The following is an 18311-nucleotide window of genomic DNA, read 5'->3' on the forward strand; positions in this document are numbered from 1 at the left end:
ACCTCCTCGAGAGCGATCTGAGTGAATGGAAATGACGACTGCGCGGGGCATGGAAACACAAACTGACTAATAAATCGCCAGACAGGCTCACTCCCACTCCAATCTATTAATTCTCCTTGCTAAGGAACTGATTGTATGACAATGACGATTGCACGGGGGAGTGGAAACAGAGATTAACCAAATGTTTTGCAGCGGATTGGACAGCCTGACTCCCCCCCCCCCTCCCACCCAGTGCAATGGGAGGCGACCGAGACCACACCTGGGACCATAAGACCGTGCGATCCCGACCGTACACCTGTAACTGCCAATTCCAACTCGTCCACCGTCTCAGGAGGGCAGCGGGAGCGAGGCATCGGTTCCAGCAAGGCCTCATTGAGAAACGGATACAGGGAGGATGCACGGGCACTCCTGGGAGACAGACGGAACCAACAAGAGCCACTGAACGCAGCCTTGAGAAACGGATACAGGGAGGATGCACGGGCGCTCCTGGGAGGCAGACGGAACCACCAAGAGCCACTGAACGCAGCCTAATAGGAGCCCAAACTGATCGGTCACCAAAATGAATACCTTCAAATTGCTCCTATTAATTTACTCCCTATCACTGCTTCACTGCTTCACCTAACACTAACTACCCCACTTGTAGAAAACAACATCATCCCCATACTACTCAATCCACAAAGACTGAGCAGGCACACCTCACCTCACCAAACCGATAACAATCAAAACAAAGGAAGAACATCAACAAGCGGACAACCGCATAAAAAGGGAAAGAAACCCCACAATAAACCCACAACAACAAAGAATCGACAACTAACAAAAATCCACACAACCTCAAACCTAACCGACCCCTACCAAATAATTCAAGTGGGATATATAAACTCCAGATCAGTAGTCAACAAAACAACAATAATAACAGACTGGATCACGGCAGATAACCTCGACCTGCTATTCATCAATGAAACCTGGATCCATGATCATAAGGACCCCATAATCTTAGATTTATGCCCCCCAGGATACAAAATCACTCACTGGACAAGAAAAGGCAAAAGAGGCGGCGGCATAGCATTAATCCATAGATCCCAATTCACCGTAACAACAACAGCCGAGTCCATAACACCCCAACTCGAAATTGCCTCAGTTAGAATCCACCATACAACCTTGCTTGACCACATAAACGTCATCCTGTTTTAAAGACCACCAGGTAACTGGCATGAATGCCAACCACACTTCATGGATTTCATATCAAATACCTGTGTTTCCAACTCCAACCTACTTATAATAGGGGACATTAACTTACACCTAGAAGACCCTAACTCAACCAATGCACTTGAATGCAAGGATTTCCTCCAACTATGGGATCTCAACTGGCCAAATATGCAAGCAACCCTTGTCAAAGGACACACACTCAATCTCATCACACACAAACTATTCTCAGACCTAAACATAATACTAATAGACACAAAATGGACAGACACACCATTATCAGACCACCACAAATTAGACCTATCCCTTAAATGGCGAAAAAAAAGGTTCATACCACAAACAAGAATGCACAACTTACACCACTAGAGGCCAAATTGACCCTGGAGCATTCTGGCAACAGATCTACAAAAATGAATGGATAACACAAACGGACTCGAAACACTATCTCCTAGACTGGAACAATAGATGCAGAAGCATACTAGACAAAATAGCACCACTACAAACAAGAACCTCACAAAGACACAACTCGATACCATGGTTTAACGAAGAACTGAAAAAACTAAAAACACAAGTTAGGAGGCTCGAACGAGCATGGAACAAAATAAAAGATGAATACACACTTAACGCATGGAAACAAATGCAAAGAAAATACAAATATGCAATAAGACAAACCAAAAGGTCATACTACAAAACCAAAATAGGGCCAGACTACAAAGACACGCATAAACTCTTCCAATTCGTGAACAAACTAGTATATACCACACCGGTTACCACAACCAGCATAGACACCCCATCAGCAGACAACCTTGCTAAATACTTAAATGAAAAAATTATAAAGCTACGAAGCACGCTACCACTTAATATTACTGAAAATGAAAAATTCATTGACTGTCTGGACCCAATCCACGATGAATACCCAGCAGACCGAATCTGGACTAACTTCGCTCTACTTACCATTGAAACCATTACTCAAGCGATCAAAAGGTTCACCGAATCCCACTGCAAATTGGACACATGTCCCAACAACCTAATAAAATCCACCCCTCAACGCTTCATAGCAGACCTCACGTCATACCTAAACTACATGCTACAACATGGGCTCTTCCCTAAGGATAAAGGAAACATACTACTCACCCCAATACCTAAAGACTCAAAGAAAAAAGCAAACGACATAACCAATTACCGCCCAGTAGCATCCATTCCTCTGGTAGTTAAACTAATGGAAAGCATGGTAACCAAGCAGCTTACCAACTACTTAAACAATTTCTCAATACTACATGAATCGCAATCAGGATTTCAATCCAACCATAGCACCGAAACAGTACTAATCACTCTCCTAACCAAATTCAAACAAGCAATTGCAACTGGCAATAGTATACTTCTCCTACAATTCGACATGTCCAGCGCATTCGACATGGTTAACCATAAAATACTACTAAACATCCTAGAATACTTTGGGATTGGTGGACATGTACTTAGTTGGATAAAGGGCTTCCTAACCGCAAGAACATACCACGTAATATCAAATTCAAACACATCATCACCATGGAAACCAGAATGTGGAGTACCCCAAGGCTCACAGCTTTCACCGACCCTTTTCAACCTAATGATGACTCCTCTAGCCAAACCGCTATCCAACCAAGGCCTTAGTTCTTACATCTACACGGACGATGTCACGATCTATATCCCGTTTAAACATGATCTAACAGAAATCACAAATGAAATCGAACACAGCCTCCAAATCATGAATTCATGGGCGGATGCATTTCAATTAAAACTCAACGCAGAAAAAACAGAATGTCTCATCCTCTCATCACAATATAACACATATAAACCCACCACTATAAACACCCGAGACTACACCCTTCCTGTCTCAGACAGCCTGAAAATTCTTGGAGTCACTATTGATCGAAATCTCACACTAGAAAGCCAAGCAAAAAATACTACAAAGAAAATGTTCCATTCAATGTGGAAACTCAAAAGAGTAAAACCTTTCTTCCCAAGGGAAATATTCCGCAGCCTGGTACAATCAATGGCACTAAGCCATTATTGCAATGCAATCTATGCCGGATGCAAAGAACAAATAATCAAGAAACTCCAAACTGCTCAAAACACAGCGGCCAGACTCATATTTGGAAAAACAAAATACGAAAGTGCCAAACCCCTAAGGTAAAAACTACACTGGCTCCCACTTAAAGAATGTATTGCGTTCAAAATTTGCACCTTGGTTCATAAAATTAATCACGGCGAGGCCCCAGCCTACATGTCAGATCTCATAGACCTACCAACCAGGAACACAAAAAGATTAGCACACACATTCTTGAATCTCCACTACCCCAGCTGCAAAGAACTAAAATATAAATCAACATATGCATCCAGCTTCTCATACATAAGCACCCAACTAAGGAATACACTACCAAACACAATAAAAACAATACACGACCTAACAAACTTCCGAAAATCACTAAAAACTAACCTGTACAAAAAGGCATACCACAATGACCCTACCTAAATACCAAACAACGAAACTACACCGGAACTGGACTAAACCGAACTCTCTGCACTTGACTGCTTCACTTACTCTGACAGCAAGGAACTTTAACGCAATTCCACTTTATTTCTCATTCCGGAATTGAACTCTTCATACTTGAATGCTTATTCTACTCTGTCACTTATGAACTCTAAAGCAATATCACATTGTATTTCTCATTCCGGATATGGCGATCACCACTATCAGGGCCGTGCCAACACGGTAAGCGCTGCAGGGGGGCGCCTGCCTTCAAGGGCGCCGCGCCGTCGCGTTGTATTTAAAAAAAACTTACTTCTCCGCTCCTCTCCATCCCTGATTCGCCGGTGCTTTAAATTTACCTCGCTCTGCCTCCTCCGTCTGCGTAGCGTCAGTGAAAGCGCTGCCTGTCTGACGTCTCTCCACCAGCCCAGCTTTCCCTTCACTCGTTGGTTCCCTCGGTGTCCCGCCCTCAAGGAAATGATGTCAGAAGAAGGCGGGACATCGAGGGAACCAACGAGCGAAGGGAAGGCTGGGCTGGTGGAGAGACGTCAGACAGGCAGCGCTTTCACTGACGCTGCGCAGACGTCGGAGGGAGGTAAATTTAAAAGTCCGGGGGGCGCGCGCGCGCTGGTCTGGGGGGGGAGGCGCCAGAGACCCTAGGCACGGCCCTGGCCACTATGGCATAATGTAAGCCACATTGAGCCTGCAAACAGGTGGGAAAATGTGGGATACAAATGCAACAAACAAATAAATAAATACACTTCAAGAATGAAGGCAGTTTTACAGACTTCAAAAAACCCACTTTTTTGTCACAGACACACATAACTAATAGTATTCTATAAGTTATGCATCCTGAGTGGTATAGAACAGGTAAAAGTGAATCAATTTTCCCAGTGGCGTTCCTAGAGGGGCTAACACCAGGGGCGGATCGCCGATGCGCCCCACCCCCCGGGTGCAGCAGCACGCCCCCCCCTGTCGAAAGGACACCTCCACCCCAGAAAAATAACTCCCCGCCCCGGGTGCACGCTGCTGGGGGGGTGCCGCGTGCCGGTCAGCGTTGTTCGTTTCCATGCTCCCTCTGCCCCGGAACAGGTCCCGGGGCAGAGGGAGCATGGAAACGAACAGCACTGACCGGCGTGCAGCACCCCCCCAGCGGCGTGCACCCGGGCTGGACCGCCCCCCCCCCCCCCCCCCCCCCCCCCTTGGTACGCCACTGAATTTTCCACTCTTTCAAAAAGTACAAAGACCAGGGGACACGCAATGAAGTTACATGGAAATACTTTTAAAACAAATAGGAGGAAATATATTCCTCATATACTAAGTTTAGATGTTTTATTCATTTTGTTTTATCTTGTAAATTTGCTATATTATGTAAGCCGCGTTGAGCCTGCTCCCCCCCCCCCCCCCCCCCCCCCCCCCCCCCCCCACGATCATATCCCTCCTATAATTAAACCCAGCTAATGCACAGTCTTTTCTGATACAAAAACAAGGCGAGAAAAAGTCAGACGTAATCACCTCAGGGATTTTTAATTTTTAAGATTATTTAATTTCAATCCTGAGTGGTCAGAACAGTAGCCAAGGATGGAACCTTGCAAACAAGTGTCACATCTGGGCTAATGCGATCCCTGTTCCGTGCTAGATGAAGGCAGCAATTAACCAGACATAACGAGAAAAACAAACAGCTGGGAAGGAGGCTCACGGGTTCCCCCAGAGTAAACACAGCTGGCTGGAGAGACTGTGCCAGGCTTGAAATGAGTCACGTGCTGTGTCCTCTGAGACCCTGGGGGCGGGGCGGGGGTAGGAACTACAACTCCCAGAATCCCGTGCGCCCCGCTTCCCGACCCACCTATTTCTCTGAAGGATAGGGGAGGCCGCCAATCAAAGCCCGAGTTAAAATTAAAAAAATAAAATAAATAAATAAATAAATAAGATGGTGGGCGGAGGCGGCGCTCGCGTTTCCTGTACTAGTTACAGTGTTGCAGTGATTTTGCAAGTTGCTACTTTGGCTGGCGGGGTGAGTTCTTGCCTTGTGTTATTGTCGCCTTCTTGAGCTGGGAGGGATGGGTGGAGGGGGCTGATCTCCCCTTTTTTCTGCTTCTGCCTTGGGTGTTGCACGAGTGGAGGTGAGGAGGGGGGGGCTGTGACAGTCCTAGGGTGCTAATCGTATGTGTCAGTTCTTTGGTGGTGGTCGTGCTAAAACACATAGTAAAAAGCAGAAGGGTGAAAATAAGAATAATATAGCGATCGACTGTCAAATCTCCCCCCCCCAACCCCTACCGATGCAACCTTGACACTCAAAACAGGAGCCCAGACAAGATTTTAAGAGAGGATCCGATTGTTTTGGGGGGTAGAAGTAAAACTCTCGTGTCCGAAAGTGCCTGGTGGTGTTCACAATCGTTCACTACGTTCGTGCACTTTGTCCGGACGTCTCCGCTGTACGAACAGAAAACCCCAGCTGTGTTTGTTACCCCCTCAAAATGCAGAAGGAGACTCGTCTCCCCCTTCCGAAGCTGCAATAAGAGAAAATACTGCGTTCCCCTCTGCAGTACACGAACGTCGATTTCTCTCGCAAAATTGCACCAGTAAAAGATAGGCGAAGCCCTGTTTGCCATGATTTGCACGTATAAAAGCTGATATTTTTAGAGTAAAGGGCATTAAAATCAATGCATTGAACCAGCTCGATTTGGAAAGGGGGGGGAAGAGTGGTGGCGAGGGGTTCGTGTATTTAGCGGGCATAAGGCGATCGTGGGTGGGGGGTCGCTGATAAAGTTGTTTACAACGTCGAGGTCAGGGATCCGTTCATTTCGTGCTGGCTAATTTCATGTTGCACGCTTTGATAGTAAACTGTTGAGACTCGGTGTCTGAGTGCCTTGCCTGTGGCGGTTATAATTTGACAAATTTATAATAACCCCTATGTTTTTTGTAAAAGGTGGGATGCTCTGCAGAAGACGGGCTCTGATTGATTTATGAAACGGGCGCTAGCAAGGTTTTCCTCGGAGTGTGTATGTTTGAGAGAGTGTATGTGAGAGTGACTGCGTGTGAGAGAGAGAGAGTGAATGTGCGAGTGGGTGTGTGAGAGAGAGAGAGTCTGGGTGCAAGTGAGTGTGTGCACGTACGTGTGTGAGAGAGAGTGTGTGTTTCACACAGATACAGTGTGTGTGAGAGAGAGTGTGTGTGAGACCAGTGGCTAGCACCCCCCCCCCCCCCGGGTGCAGCACGATGACACCCCACCCCCCTCGGCGCATCGACACTCCCACTCCCGACCCAGTGCCTACCCTCCTTCGTGCAACCAGCTGCCTACCTTTAAAAAAATATCGGAATCTGAGGCGAGGCACCTCGCACCTGCACGTAAAAGAAATGTGGACCGTCTCATCGGACCTTCTCTCGCTCTGTCCCACCCTTGCGGAAATAGGAAGTTGTATCAGCGGAGGGCGGGAGCACCCCCTCTGAGCTGACACCCGGGGCGGACCGCCCCCCCTTGCTACTCCACTGTGAGACACAGACTCTCTGTGAGACTGAGTGTATGAGACCAAGAGAGTGTGTGAGTGACTGTGTGACACATAGATAGTGAATGTTCCGGGGCAGAGGGAGCATGAAAACGAAGAGCCGGCAGGCGCGCGGCACCCCCCCCCCCCAGCGGCGTGCACCCATGGGAGGGTTCTTTCACCGGGGGCGGGGCGCTTCAGCGATCCGCCCCAGGTGTCAGCCCCCCTAGGAACGCCACTGTGTGAGAGTGAGAGAAAGACATTGATTGTGAGAGAGAGAGTGTGTGTGTGACAGAGATACCTCCCCCCTCTCTCCCTCCCTCTCTCTGGTGTCTTGAGCATTACTGTGCAGGACGCTGAGCTCTGGCTGTGCTTCAAGGAACTGACCAATCCTATTTAATAGAATGCACCTCCAACATTCTGAAGCCGAGAAACCTCGTGTGGTTGGTCACTTCTGCTTGTGACGAACCCGGAAGTACGTGATGTCACTTCAGGAGATGGATATAGAGAGCAGGAATGCCTCAGCCTTGCAGTCAGCTTCAGAATGTTGGAGGTGCCTTTTATTATATAGGACAAGTAGAACAGTTTAATTTCTGAAGAAATATGAATAAAGTAATGGGGTTGCAGTGTTAGTCCATTTAGATATATAGAAATACTGGTCTGCGTATGCATTTTAGAGGGTCCCTTTTTATTGGGCTAAATACATTTTCTCTGGATTCTGTAAATTGGTGACTAAAGTTGCACATTCAAATCAGCGCACGAGGCCAATTTGCATGTGCAACTTAATTGCTTAACTAGCTAATGAGTGCCGATAATTAGCCACTAAAAAGCAATTATTGGCACTGATTAGATTTTACGCGTGCAGCTTTCTAAGTGTATTCTGTCAAGCGGTGTGTGTAAATCCTAATATACGGATCACAAAAGGGGGGGTGTGGCCATAGGGGTGTGGGCAGGGCATGGGCATTCCTAAAATTACACACAGTGTTACAGAGTATGCCTAATCTGTGCCTAAGTTAGGCGTGGGCATTTCAGGTTTTTACTAAGCCATGTTAAGGGCGGTGCTACTTTTAGCACATGGGTGTCCCACGCACTGAGGGCACTTTTAGCAAAGCAGTAAAATAGCCACATTGTCAGTAGCATTGCTTACATTTGCGACTATCCTTTCTAACCCCTGACACGGGCCTTAGACCAGAACGCCATTGTTGTAGGAGTGTGGGTGTCGGGTGTTTCCTTTTGTCAAGTTGCTAGCATGGCGTGCGTTTTGCACAACTGAGATAACTAAATCACTCTATTTTCAGCTTCACTCGTTTTTTTTTTTTTTTCATATAATATGTACAGTAGAATTAACCAGAGGCGTAGCCAGACTCAGTATTTTGGATGGGCCCTTTACCATTTGCTTGTGCTGCCACCCTCCACACCATACCACACCACAAATATCTTCCCAGAGATATTTTTTAAGAACATAGATCTTTTTTTATACCTACCCCACTTCTCCCTCTCCTCCGCGGCATTCTGACATCTGCGCTCCTGTCTCTGAACCCCGGCCCTCCCTGGTGTACCTTACAGGCGTCCTCGGCACCTGCAGTGATTCATTCTCACTGCTTGCGCTGGACCCACAAGCTTCCATCTCCCACGTCCTGCCCTCGCTGACATCATTTCCTATTTCCTGTCTGGCAGAATGCGGCAAATGGAAACCTGCGGGGCTGGCGCAAACAACCAGAATGAATCGCTGCAGGTGCCGAGGATGCCTGTGTTGACACTGGGGAGGGGTGGGGTTGAGAGACAGGAGCGCAGATGCCAGGTTGCCACAGAGGAGAGGGGGGAAGAGAGAAGTGTGGCGCTGCCGCTGGGTGGGCCTGTGCCCGCCCAGGCCCGTCCGTAGCTACACCACTGGAATTAACATGATTTTTTTTTTATAATTGAATCTTTTATAGATCAATTATAAAACGATCTAAACATTTTATCACTACCTGAATAATTCCTGGAAGTACAGAAAAAATATAGCTGCTCACAAGTTACAGAATATAGCTGATCACAGGGTCTCAGTAGAGAGGTCTTTCTCCCTGTGCTTCCAAACTGAGACTAACAAATTACCTCACAGTTAGGCAGGATAAAAAAAACAAAAAAGCAATCTCCATCTGCTGGCCAACCAGGAGAAACACATATCATCAGCAAGAAATACATGTCACCAGCAAAACAATACAGTTCATTGGCTCAGCAACCCGCTGTTTCATCACAGCTAATCATTAGCGCTTACTAAAAACACCCCCGCGGCTTAGTAAATGACCCCCTTAGTTTCTTATCTACCGTGCTATGCTTTATTTTCCCTTTCCTTTCCATTTATGTATTTCTATTCTATTTTCCTCTTGTTGACTTTTTTATTGTGGACTGCCCAGATGCCATCCGGCAATTGGCAATATATCAAATCAAATTTAAATAAATAAATAACATACATTTAGTTTAGGCCTACTGAATCACAGAGACGGCACTCGGCACCCAATTCGTATATTTAGCGACACACGATATACATATTCATTGAAACAGCTTGCCAGCATGTAAATTAAGTCACTGCTGTTAAATTACCCCCCTCCCCCAAGATTTGTTTCTAGTAATTTAGGGGCCGTTTTACTAAACCACAGTAAGAAGTGGCCTGCACTAGTTGTAGCGTGGAAAAGGGTTTGTTTGTTTGTTTTTTTTTAATGGGACACTAAATGGCCATGTACTAAACCCTTAAGAGAAAAACTACACTGGCTTCTACTTAACGTATTGCGTTCAAGGTCTGCACCCTGGTTCACAAAATCATCTACGGAGATGCCCCGGTCTACACGTTAGACCTCATAGACCCAGGGACGCTAAAAGATCAGCACGCACATTCCTGAATCTACACTTCCCCAGCTGCAGAGGACTAAAATACAAATTAACACATGCATCCATCTTTTCCTACGTAAGCACGCAGCTGTGGAATGCGTTACCACTTGACGTGAAAAAAAATGGGCGACTTAACCAACTTTTGGAAATTACTGAAGACTTACCTTTTCAACAAGGCATACCGCATCGACCCATTTTCTGAACTTTAACGTATCATTTGAACTGTAACGCATTACCACTGTATCTATGATTTCAAATTTGATCTCTTTATACCTGTCTGCTTAATTCTACTGTATCACTTATGTTCTCTATGTAATACCGCTTGTATCTTTCACTCTGGAACGGCGATCGCCATGACGGATCAAGGTAAGCCACATTGAGCCTGCAAATAGGTGGGAAAATGTGGGATACAAATGCAACAAATAAATATTAAAATGATCGCATGGCTATTTTCTGCCTGATCCCTTACTGCCACCTATTTCGCAGGCGGTAAGGGCTCACAAGCAAACCCCGCAGTAATCGGGGCAGCATGTGGCAATATGGGTATGCTGCTGATTACCACCGGGAACACCCCCCGTGGTAGAAAATTCGAAAATGATTTTCTACTGCGGGAAAATGCACGCATCAACTTTGGAACTATCACTGGGCTCCCGCACTACCCCGGCGGTAAGGCCAATTTGGCACATGCTACCCACCCAGTAGCCCTACCGTGCCTTTGTAAAAGGGCCCCTTAGTTACATAACTATATAAGTATTGCCACACTGGGACAGACCAAAGGTCCATGAAGCCCAGCATCCTGTTTCCAACAGTGGCCAATCCAGTTTAATAATGGTCTGTGGACTTTTCCTTTAGGAAGCCAACCAGACCTTTTTTTAAACCCTGCTAAGCTAACTGTCTTTACCACATTCTCTGGCAACGAATTCCAGAATTTAATTACACGTTGAATGAAGAAACGTTTTCTCCGATTCGTATTAAATTTACTACTTTGTAGCTTCATCGTATGCCCCCGAGTCCTAGTATTTTTGGAAAGACTAAACAAGCGATTCACATCTACCCGTTCAACTCCACTCATTATTTTATAGATCTCTATCTTATCTCCCCTCAGCCGTCTTTTCTCCAAGCTGAAGAGCCCTAGAATCTTTAGCCTTTCCTCATAGGGAAATCGTCCCATCCCCTTTATCATTTTCGTCGCCCTTCTCTGTACCTTTTCTAATTCCACTATATCTTTTTTGAGATGCGGCGACCAGAATTGAACACAGTATTCGAGGTGTGGAGGAGGAGGCTGGAACCAGACATGGAAGATAGTATTCAGATATTCTAAAGGTCAGATAAATAATAATATTTTTCACAGTGTGTCAGAGGTTTGGTGTTCTAGTGGGTTGTCACTCTTTACCCCTTGCACTGTGGCTCGTATCAGATGATGTTATACATTAGTGAGAGGTCGTGCAGGTTATACTACTCAGTTCAGTGCCTCTAACTCCTTTTCTTTTCTAGCACAGCAAGGTCGCAGTTGGGCAGTTTATCATGTGCAGGGAGAGACCCTGCTTCCTAGTCTGTTGAAAAATGCAAGCTATCCTAGGCTTACAGTGCCCTTGCCAATGTGAAATTCATAACTGATTTATGACTGAAGCGGCTTCATCTGTTCCAGCACTTCAGAATGTCAGTTTGCTTAAAGGGGAGGCCTTCCTTCTCATCTCTTTGCCTCCTCTCCACTTTCAGTGGAGCCATCCTTTGACTGTTTGTACTGAATTCTTGGTGTGGGTGCAATCTCGGGCATGGGTCTATGAAGATTAGTCCCTGACAGACTGTCATAGGGGTTATAAGGGCAGATCACAGAGGTTACTCCTGGGGGAATTCTGCTTAAGATTTGACATGACTGGGCTCCTCTGTGCCCCAAGCCTGATAAGCCCCTCCCCCCCCCCCCCCCACCAGCTTTCTCCCAGCTCAGGCTACACCCTGCCCACCTCTACTCCCAGCAGTTTCAGTCTCCAACAAGCTTGATCTCCCTCCCCCTTGCGTCCTTGACACGTTCTTCATTGCCCAGTTTTCTCTGCCTCCCCCAGGATGAACCCTCGGTTCTCTCCCTATCCCTCTCTCAAACCCCTTCCACAGGAACATATATTCCCAGAACTCTCTCGAAAGCTGCCCTATAGCTCTTTCTCACCCCCCCCCCCAACACACTCACATAGTTCTCTGTCAAAAGCCCCTATTCCTCCCCCCCCCCCCCCAAGCACACACATGCATTATGGGAGTGTTTTACTTAGGCGCGCGGGCGTTTTTAGCACGCGCTAAATGCTAAAGACGCCAATGCATTCCTACGGGCGTGTTTAGCGCACGCCTATTTTTAACGCGCTAAAAGCGCCAGCGCGCCTAAGTAAAAGACCCTCTATATCTCTCTCAAATCTACCCAGCACATATCCCAGCATAGGTCTCTCTCAGAACCCCCTCCAACCAGCACTCACCACCCTAGCAGTCTCCCAAACCCACTCCCACCCCGCACTCTCCTCACAATTCTTTTGGTGAATGAATCCCTCAATACACCTCCATAGCTCTCTTTCTCTTCCCTTCCCCCAGCACACATTCCACATCCCACATTTCTCCCTTCTCCCCTGCAGTATCCCTGGTATGCGCACCTCACGCTTTTCCCTTCTTCCTCCCACTGAAGTGCTTCAAGTGCCCATAATCCCTGGCTTACACTTCTTCTGTCCTTCACCCCTACATCTGGCAAATACCCTCCTGTGGCACCCCTCGGCTTGCCCCCTTCATCTGCTTTTTCCCTGTTGTTCCTCAGCACAAGTGGAGGAGAATGAGAGCAGCTGCTTGTCAGATCCTGCCTGCCTTCTCTGCCATGCTGGCTGTGACTGCTGAATTTGATATGCAAGGCTCTATATTAAATTTTATTGTAAGGGAGAAGACAGTTCCAGTAGTTCTGTGCTATCTTGATGCAGATGGGTCATAAGAGTCCAAGCCCTCTGCTGCTTAATATTTGGTTTGTTTGGCTTTCCGGTGTTATGGGTGTGGGGGTTGGGAGGATTGCATGCTTTATAGCTTATTGCTGCCTGTTCCTGTTTGCTACCAGAATGGTTTCTACTTTGTCACCTTTTAAAAGACTAGTATAAAAGGCCCGTTTCGGTAGGCAATGAAACGGGCGCTAGCAAGGTAATCCCCCCTCCCCCGCAGCATCCTTCCTGTCTCCCCTGTCCCCCCTGCAGCCACCCATCTGGTCTCAGGACCCCCTCCCCACCAACCCTCCTCTGCCCCTGCAGCCACGCATGTGCAGCGGCCCTCCTCTCTCCCCTGCTCCCCCTGAAGCCACCCATGTCCAGCAACTCTCCTCTCCCCTGCCCCCCTGCAGCCACCCATGTCCAACGACCCTCCTCTCCCCCTGCCCCCCCTGCAGCGTCCCTTCTGTCTCCCCTGCTCCCCCTGCAGCCACCCATGTCCAGCAACCCTCTTCTCCCCCTGCAGCTACCCATGTCCAGCGACCCTCCTCTCCCCTGCCCCCCTGCAGCCACCCATGTCCAACAACCCTCTTCTCCCCCTGCAGCTACCCATGTCCAGCGACCCTCCTCTCCCCTGCCCCCCCTGCAGCCACCCATGTCCAACGACCCACCTCTCCTCTCCCCTGCCCCCCCTGCAGCCATCCATGTCCAGCGACCCTCCTCTCCCCCTGCCCCCCCTGCAGTGTCCCTTCTGTCTCCCCTGCCCTCCCCTGCAGCCACCCATCTGGTCTCAGGACCCCCTCCCCACCAACCTCCTCTGCCCCCTGCAGCCACCCATGTCCAACGACCCTCCTCTCCCCCTGCCCCCCCTGCAGCATCCCTTCTGTCTCCCCTGCTCCCCCTGCAGCCACCCATGTCCAGCAACCCTCTTCTCCCCCTGCAGCTACCCATGTCCAGCGACCCTCCTCTCCCCTGCCCCCCTGCAGCCACCCATGTCCAACAACCCTCTTCTCCCCCTGCAGCTACCCATGTCCAGCGACCCTCCTCTCCCCTGCCCCCCTGCAGCCACCCATGTCCAACGACCCACCTCTCCTCTCCCCTGCCCCCCCTGCAGCCATCCATGTCCAGCGACCCTCCTCTCCCCCTGCCCCCCCTGCAGCGTCCCTTCTGTCTCCCCTGCCCTCCCCTGCAGCCACCCATCTGGTCTCAGGACCCCCTCCCCACCAACCTCCTCTGCCCCCTGCAGCCACCCATGTCCAACGACCCTCCTCTCCCCCTACCCCCCCTGCAGCGTCCCTTCTGTCTCCCCTGCTCCCCCTGCAGCCACCCATGTCCAGCAACCCTCTTCTCCCCCTGCAGCTACCCATGTCCAGCGACCCTCCTCTCCCCTGCCCCCCTGCAGCCACCCATGTCCAACAACCCTCTTCTCCCCCTGCAGCTACCCATGTCCAGCGACCCTCCTCTCCCCTGCCCCCCTGCAGCCACCCATGTCCAACGACCCTCCTCTCCTTTCCCCTTGCCCCCCCTGTAACCACCCATGTCCAGTGACCATCCTTTCCCCCTGCCCTCCCCTGCAGCCACCCATCTGGTCTCAGGACCCCCTCCCCACCTCCCTCTTCCCTGCCCCCCCCAGCCACCCATGTCCAGCGACCCTCCCCTCCCCCCTCGGCGCATCACCCAAACCCCTATCCCCCCCATCAGACACATAAACCCCCTCGCCACCCGCAGTCGCCAATACTAACGCTGTCCGGCCGCTGCTGCGTCTCCTGTTGAGCAGCAGCGGCCAGTACAAAAAGAAAAAAGCCAAAAAAAGATTTTAAACCTGAAACACGGCTCCGTAGACAGCCATCTGGCATTGGCTGTCATCTCTGCAGGCGCTCCTCCTCTCCCCTCTGACGTCGCTGCGCTCCTCCGGGGTCTTCCTGCAGGGGCAGTGACATGCAGGGGAGAGGAGGAGTGGCTGCAGTGACGACAGCCAATGCCAGATGGCTGTCTACGGAGCCGTGTTTCAGGTTAAAAATCTTTTTTTGGCTTTTTTCTTTTTGTACCGGCTGCTGCTGCTCCACAGGAGAAGCAGCAGCGGCCGGACAGCGTTAGTATTGGCGGTTGCGGGTGGCGAGGGAGTTGATGTGCCCGAGAGGGGGGGTAGGGGCTTTGGTGATGTGCCGGGGGGAGGGTCTTGGGTGAAGCGTCGGGGGGGGGGGGTAGGGGCTTGGGTGCTGCACCGGGGTGGAGGGGCTTGGGTGTTGCACCAAGGGGGGGCACTGAGAGCTGATTGGTAGGCAGGGAGAGGAGTAGGGAAACCCTGCCTGGTTCGTGGTTTTGCAAGGCAGAGGCTTGGGTGTTGCGCCGAGGGGGGGGGGGCACTGACAGCTGACGTCCGTGCATTCTAAACTGCCTAGCAGACCACCTCCGAGGGAGCCATGGTCCCAGGCACATTAGAACGTTGGAGGTGAGAATTATTATATAGGATTTGCACATATAAATGATAGGAGTAGGTTGACAGTGATGGGGCTGGAAGACCAGCAGCTCCCAACTCTGTAATAAGCATCTGTACTGTGCTGGGGAGTGGGTAATGACGGACGGAATAACGGTTTACCCAGTTAACATCAAAATGGTGATATTCTGCCAATGTGTTCCGTGTCAAAGTTATATGACATTGTTCTTTTGTACTGGCATTCATAGTTGGGAATCTAGCTGTGTGTGTGTTTAATCACCAATAAAAATTGATTACATTTATATTTTATGTAAACCTCCTAATGGCACATTATGCGTTACTAGTAACGAAGGCCCGTTTCAAATCGCAATGAAACGGGCACTAGCAAGGCTCCCCTCCGTCCTTTTGTGTCTCCGTGTGTCGGCGGCCCCCCTGCAGCCTCTGCCGAAGGGCCCCCCCACCCCACTGACCTGCCGAAGTAACGTCTTTGACGCGAGGGCGGGGCCCACAGACTGTGATTTTCGAGGCTTCAGAGCTTCGAACATACGAACATTGGCTTCAGTGATGTCAGCAGCCAATAGAGCGTTGAGGGTGAGTTTTATATATATATATAGATGTGGTATACCAAGTTCTCCAAAATAAATAAGCTAGAAGTGATGTATGTAGAGAAGAGATGATACAAGTCGCCATCCAGGAAGAGGATCTAGTTGTCTTTGTTCACGTTACACTGAAATCCTCTACTCAGTGTGCAGCAGCAGCAGCTAAGAAAGCAAATATAATGTTATGTTTGCCAACTCCAGACTTCGCACCTTCTGTCTCGCTGCATCCTACGCCTGGAATAAACTTCCTGAGCCCCTACGTCTTGCCCCATCCTTGGCCACCTTTAAATCTAGACTGAAAGCCCACCTCTTTAACATTGCTTTTGACTCGTAACCACTTGTAACCACTCGCCTCCACCTACCCTCCTCTCTTCCTTCCCGTTCACATTAATTGATTTGATTTGCTTACTTTATTTATTTTTTGTCTATTAGATTGTAAGCTCTTTGAGCAGGGACTGTCTTTCTTCTATGTTTGTGCAGCGCTGCGTATGCCTTGTAGCGCTATAGAAATGCTAAATAGTAGTAGTAGGATTATTTGGAAAGGAATAGAGAACAAAACAGAAAATATTATCATGCCTTTGTTTTGTTCCACGGTGCAACTGTACCTGTACAGTTCTGGTCACCCCATCACCCCATCTCAAAAAAGATATGGTGGAATGGAATTAGAAAAGATACAGAAAAAGGCAATCAAAATGATAAAGGGGATGGGAAGTCTCTTCCCTATGAGGAAGAGATTAGGGCTCTTCAGTTTGGAGAAGAGACAGCTGAGGTACATTCAGGTACAATGGGTATTTCTCTCCTCAGAGGACTTACAAAGACATCAGAGGGTTAAGTGACTTGCATGTCTATAAAATACTGAGTAGAGTGGAACATGAATCGCTTGTTTACTCTTTCCAAAAGTACAAGGACAAGGTGGCACACAAGGAAGTTACTAAATAGTATGTTTAAAATAAGAGAAAATATTTCTGCTTTCAATGTATAATTAAGCTCTGGAATTTGTTGCCAGAAAATGTGGTAAAAGTGGTTAGTGTATCAGGGTTTAAAAAAGATTTGGACAAGTTTCTAAAAGAAAAGTCCATAAACCGTTATTATGTAAGCCGCATTGAGCCTGCTTTTAGTGGGAAAGTGCGGGATACAAATATAATAAATAAATAAAGTGGACTTGGGAACATACATTGCTTATTCCTGGGATAAGCAGCATGAAATCTATTTTAATCTTTTGGAATATTGCCAGGTACTGGATTGGACACATGATACAAGGCTTGATGGACCTGGTCTGTTCCAGTATGGATAAGCAGCACGAAATCTATTTTAGTATTTTGGGATATTGCCATGTACTTGTGACCTGGTTTGGACACTGTTGTAAATAGAGTGCTATGCTTGATGGACCTGGTCTGTCCTAGTATGGATGGGATTTGATGTACTGCTTTTCTGTAGTTACAATCAAAGCAGTTTACATATTATATACAGGTTTGTTTGTTGTTGTTTTTTTTAACCTGGGGCAATGGAGGGTTAAGTGACTTGCCCAGAATCCCCAGGAGCTGCAGTGGTTCCCCTGGTTTTCAGGCTATTGCACTAACCAAATTGCTACTCTTCCACTCCAGTATGGAGATGCTTATGTAGTTATGATTGTGTTGAGTGCAGTGTTAAAGCGAGGGCTGAAGCTCCTGCACTCATAATAAATTGACTACTACTACTACTACTATTTAACATTTCTAAAGTGCTACCAGGGTTACGCAGCGCTGTACAATCTAACAAAGAAGGACAGTCCCTGCTCAAAGGAGCTTACAATCTAAAGGACAAAAAGTGCAGTCAATCAAATTGGAGGCAGTCTAGATTTCCTGGATAGAGGTACAATGGTTAGGTGCCGAAAGCGACATTGAAGAGGTGGGCTTTGAGCAAGGATTTGAAGATGGGCAGGGAGGGGGCTTGGCGTATGGGTTGAGGGAGTTTATTCCAAGCATAGGGTGAGGCGAGGCAGAAAGGGTGGAGCCTGGAGTTGGCGGTGGTGGAGAAGGGTAGTGAGAGGAGGGATTTGTCCTGTGAGCGGAGGTTACAGGTAGGAGTGTAAGGGGAGATGAGGGTAGAGAGGTAAGGAGGGGCTGCAGATTGAGTGCATTTGTAAGTTAGTAGGAGAAGCTTGAACTGTATACGGTACCTGATTGGGAGCGAGTGAAGTGACTTGAGGAGAGGGGTGATATGAGCATATCGATCTAGGTGGAAGATAAGACGGGCAGCAGAGTTCTGAACGGATAGAAGGGGGGATAG

The 18311-nt window shown here is 48.4% G+C and overlaps 1 protein-coding gene across 4 annotated transcripts in view; it reads left to right on the plus strand.

The window, feature by feature from the left end:
* Positions 1–5648: 5648 nt before the first annotated feature.
* LOC115462826 (myogenesis-regulating glycosidase-like) overlaps positions 5649–18311 on the plus strand; it is a 32982-nt gene continuing 20319 nt past the window's right edge. For 2 of the 4 annotated variants that reach the window (XR_003940963.1, XM_030192854.1), the window contains exon 1: positions 5649–5726. The gene's annotated coding sequence lies outside the window, so the exon portion shown is untranslated. Of the gene's footprint in view, positions 5727–11318; positions 11389–11564; positions 11725–18311 lie in introns of those variants that run through there. The other 2 variants (XM_030192856.1, XM_030192855.1) reach the window with 2 other exon arrangements.

Source organism: Microcaecilia unicolor, chromosome 2 (assembly GCF_901765095.1).
Source record: "Microcaecilia unicolor chromosome 2, aMicUni1.1, whole genome shotgun sequence".
Classification (NCBI taxonomy): Eukaryota; Metazoa; Chordata; class Amphibia; order Gymnophiona; family Siphonopidae; genus Microcaecilia; species Microcaecilia unicolor.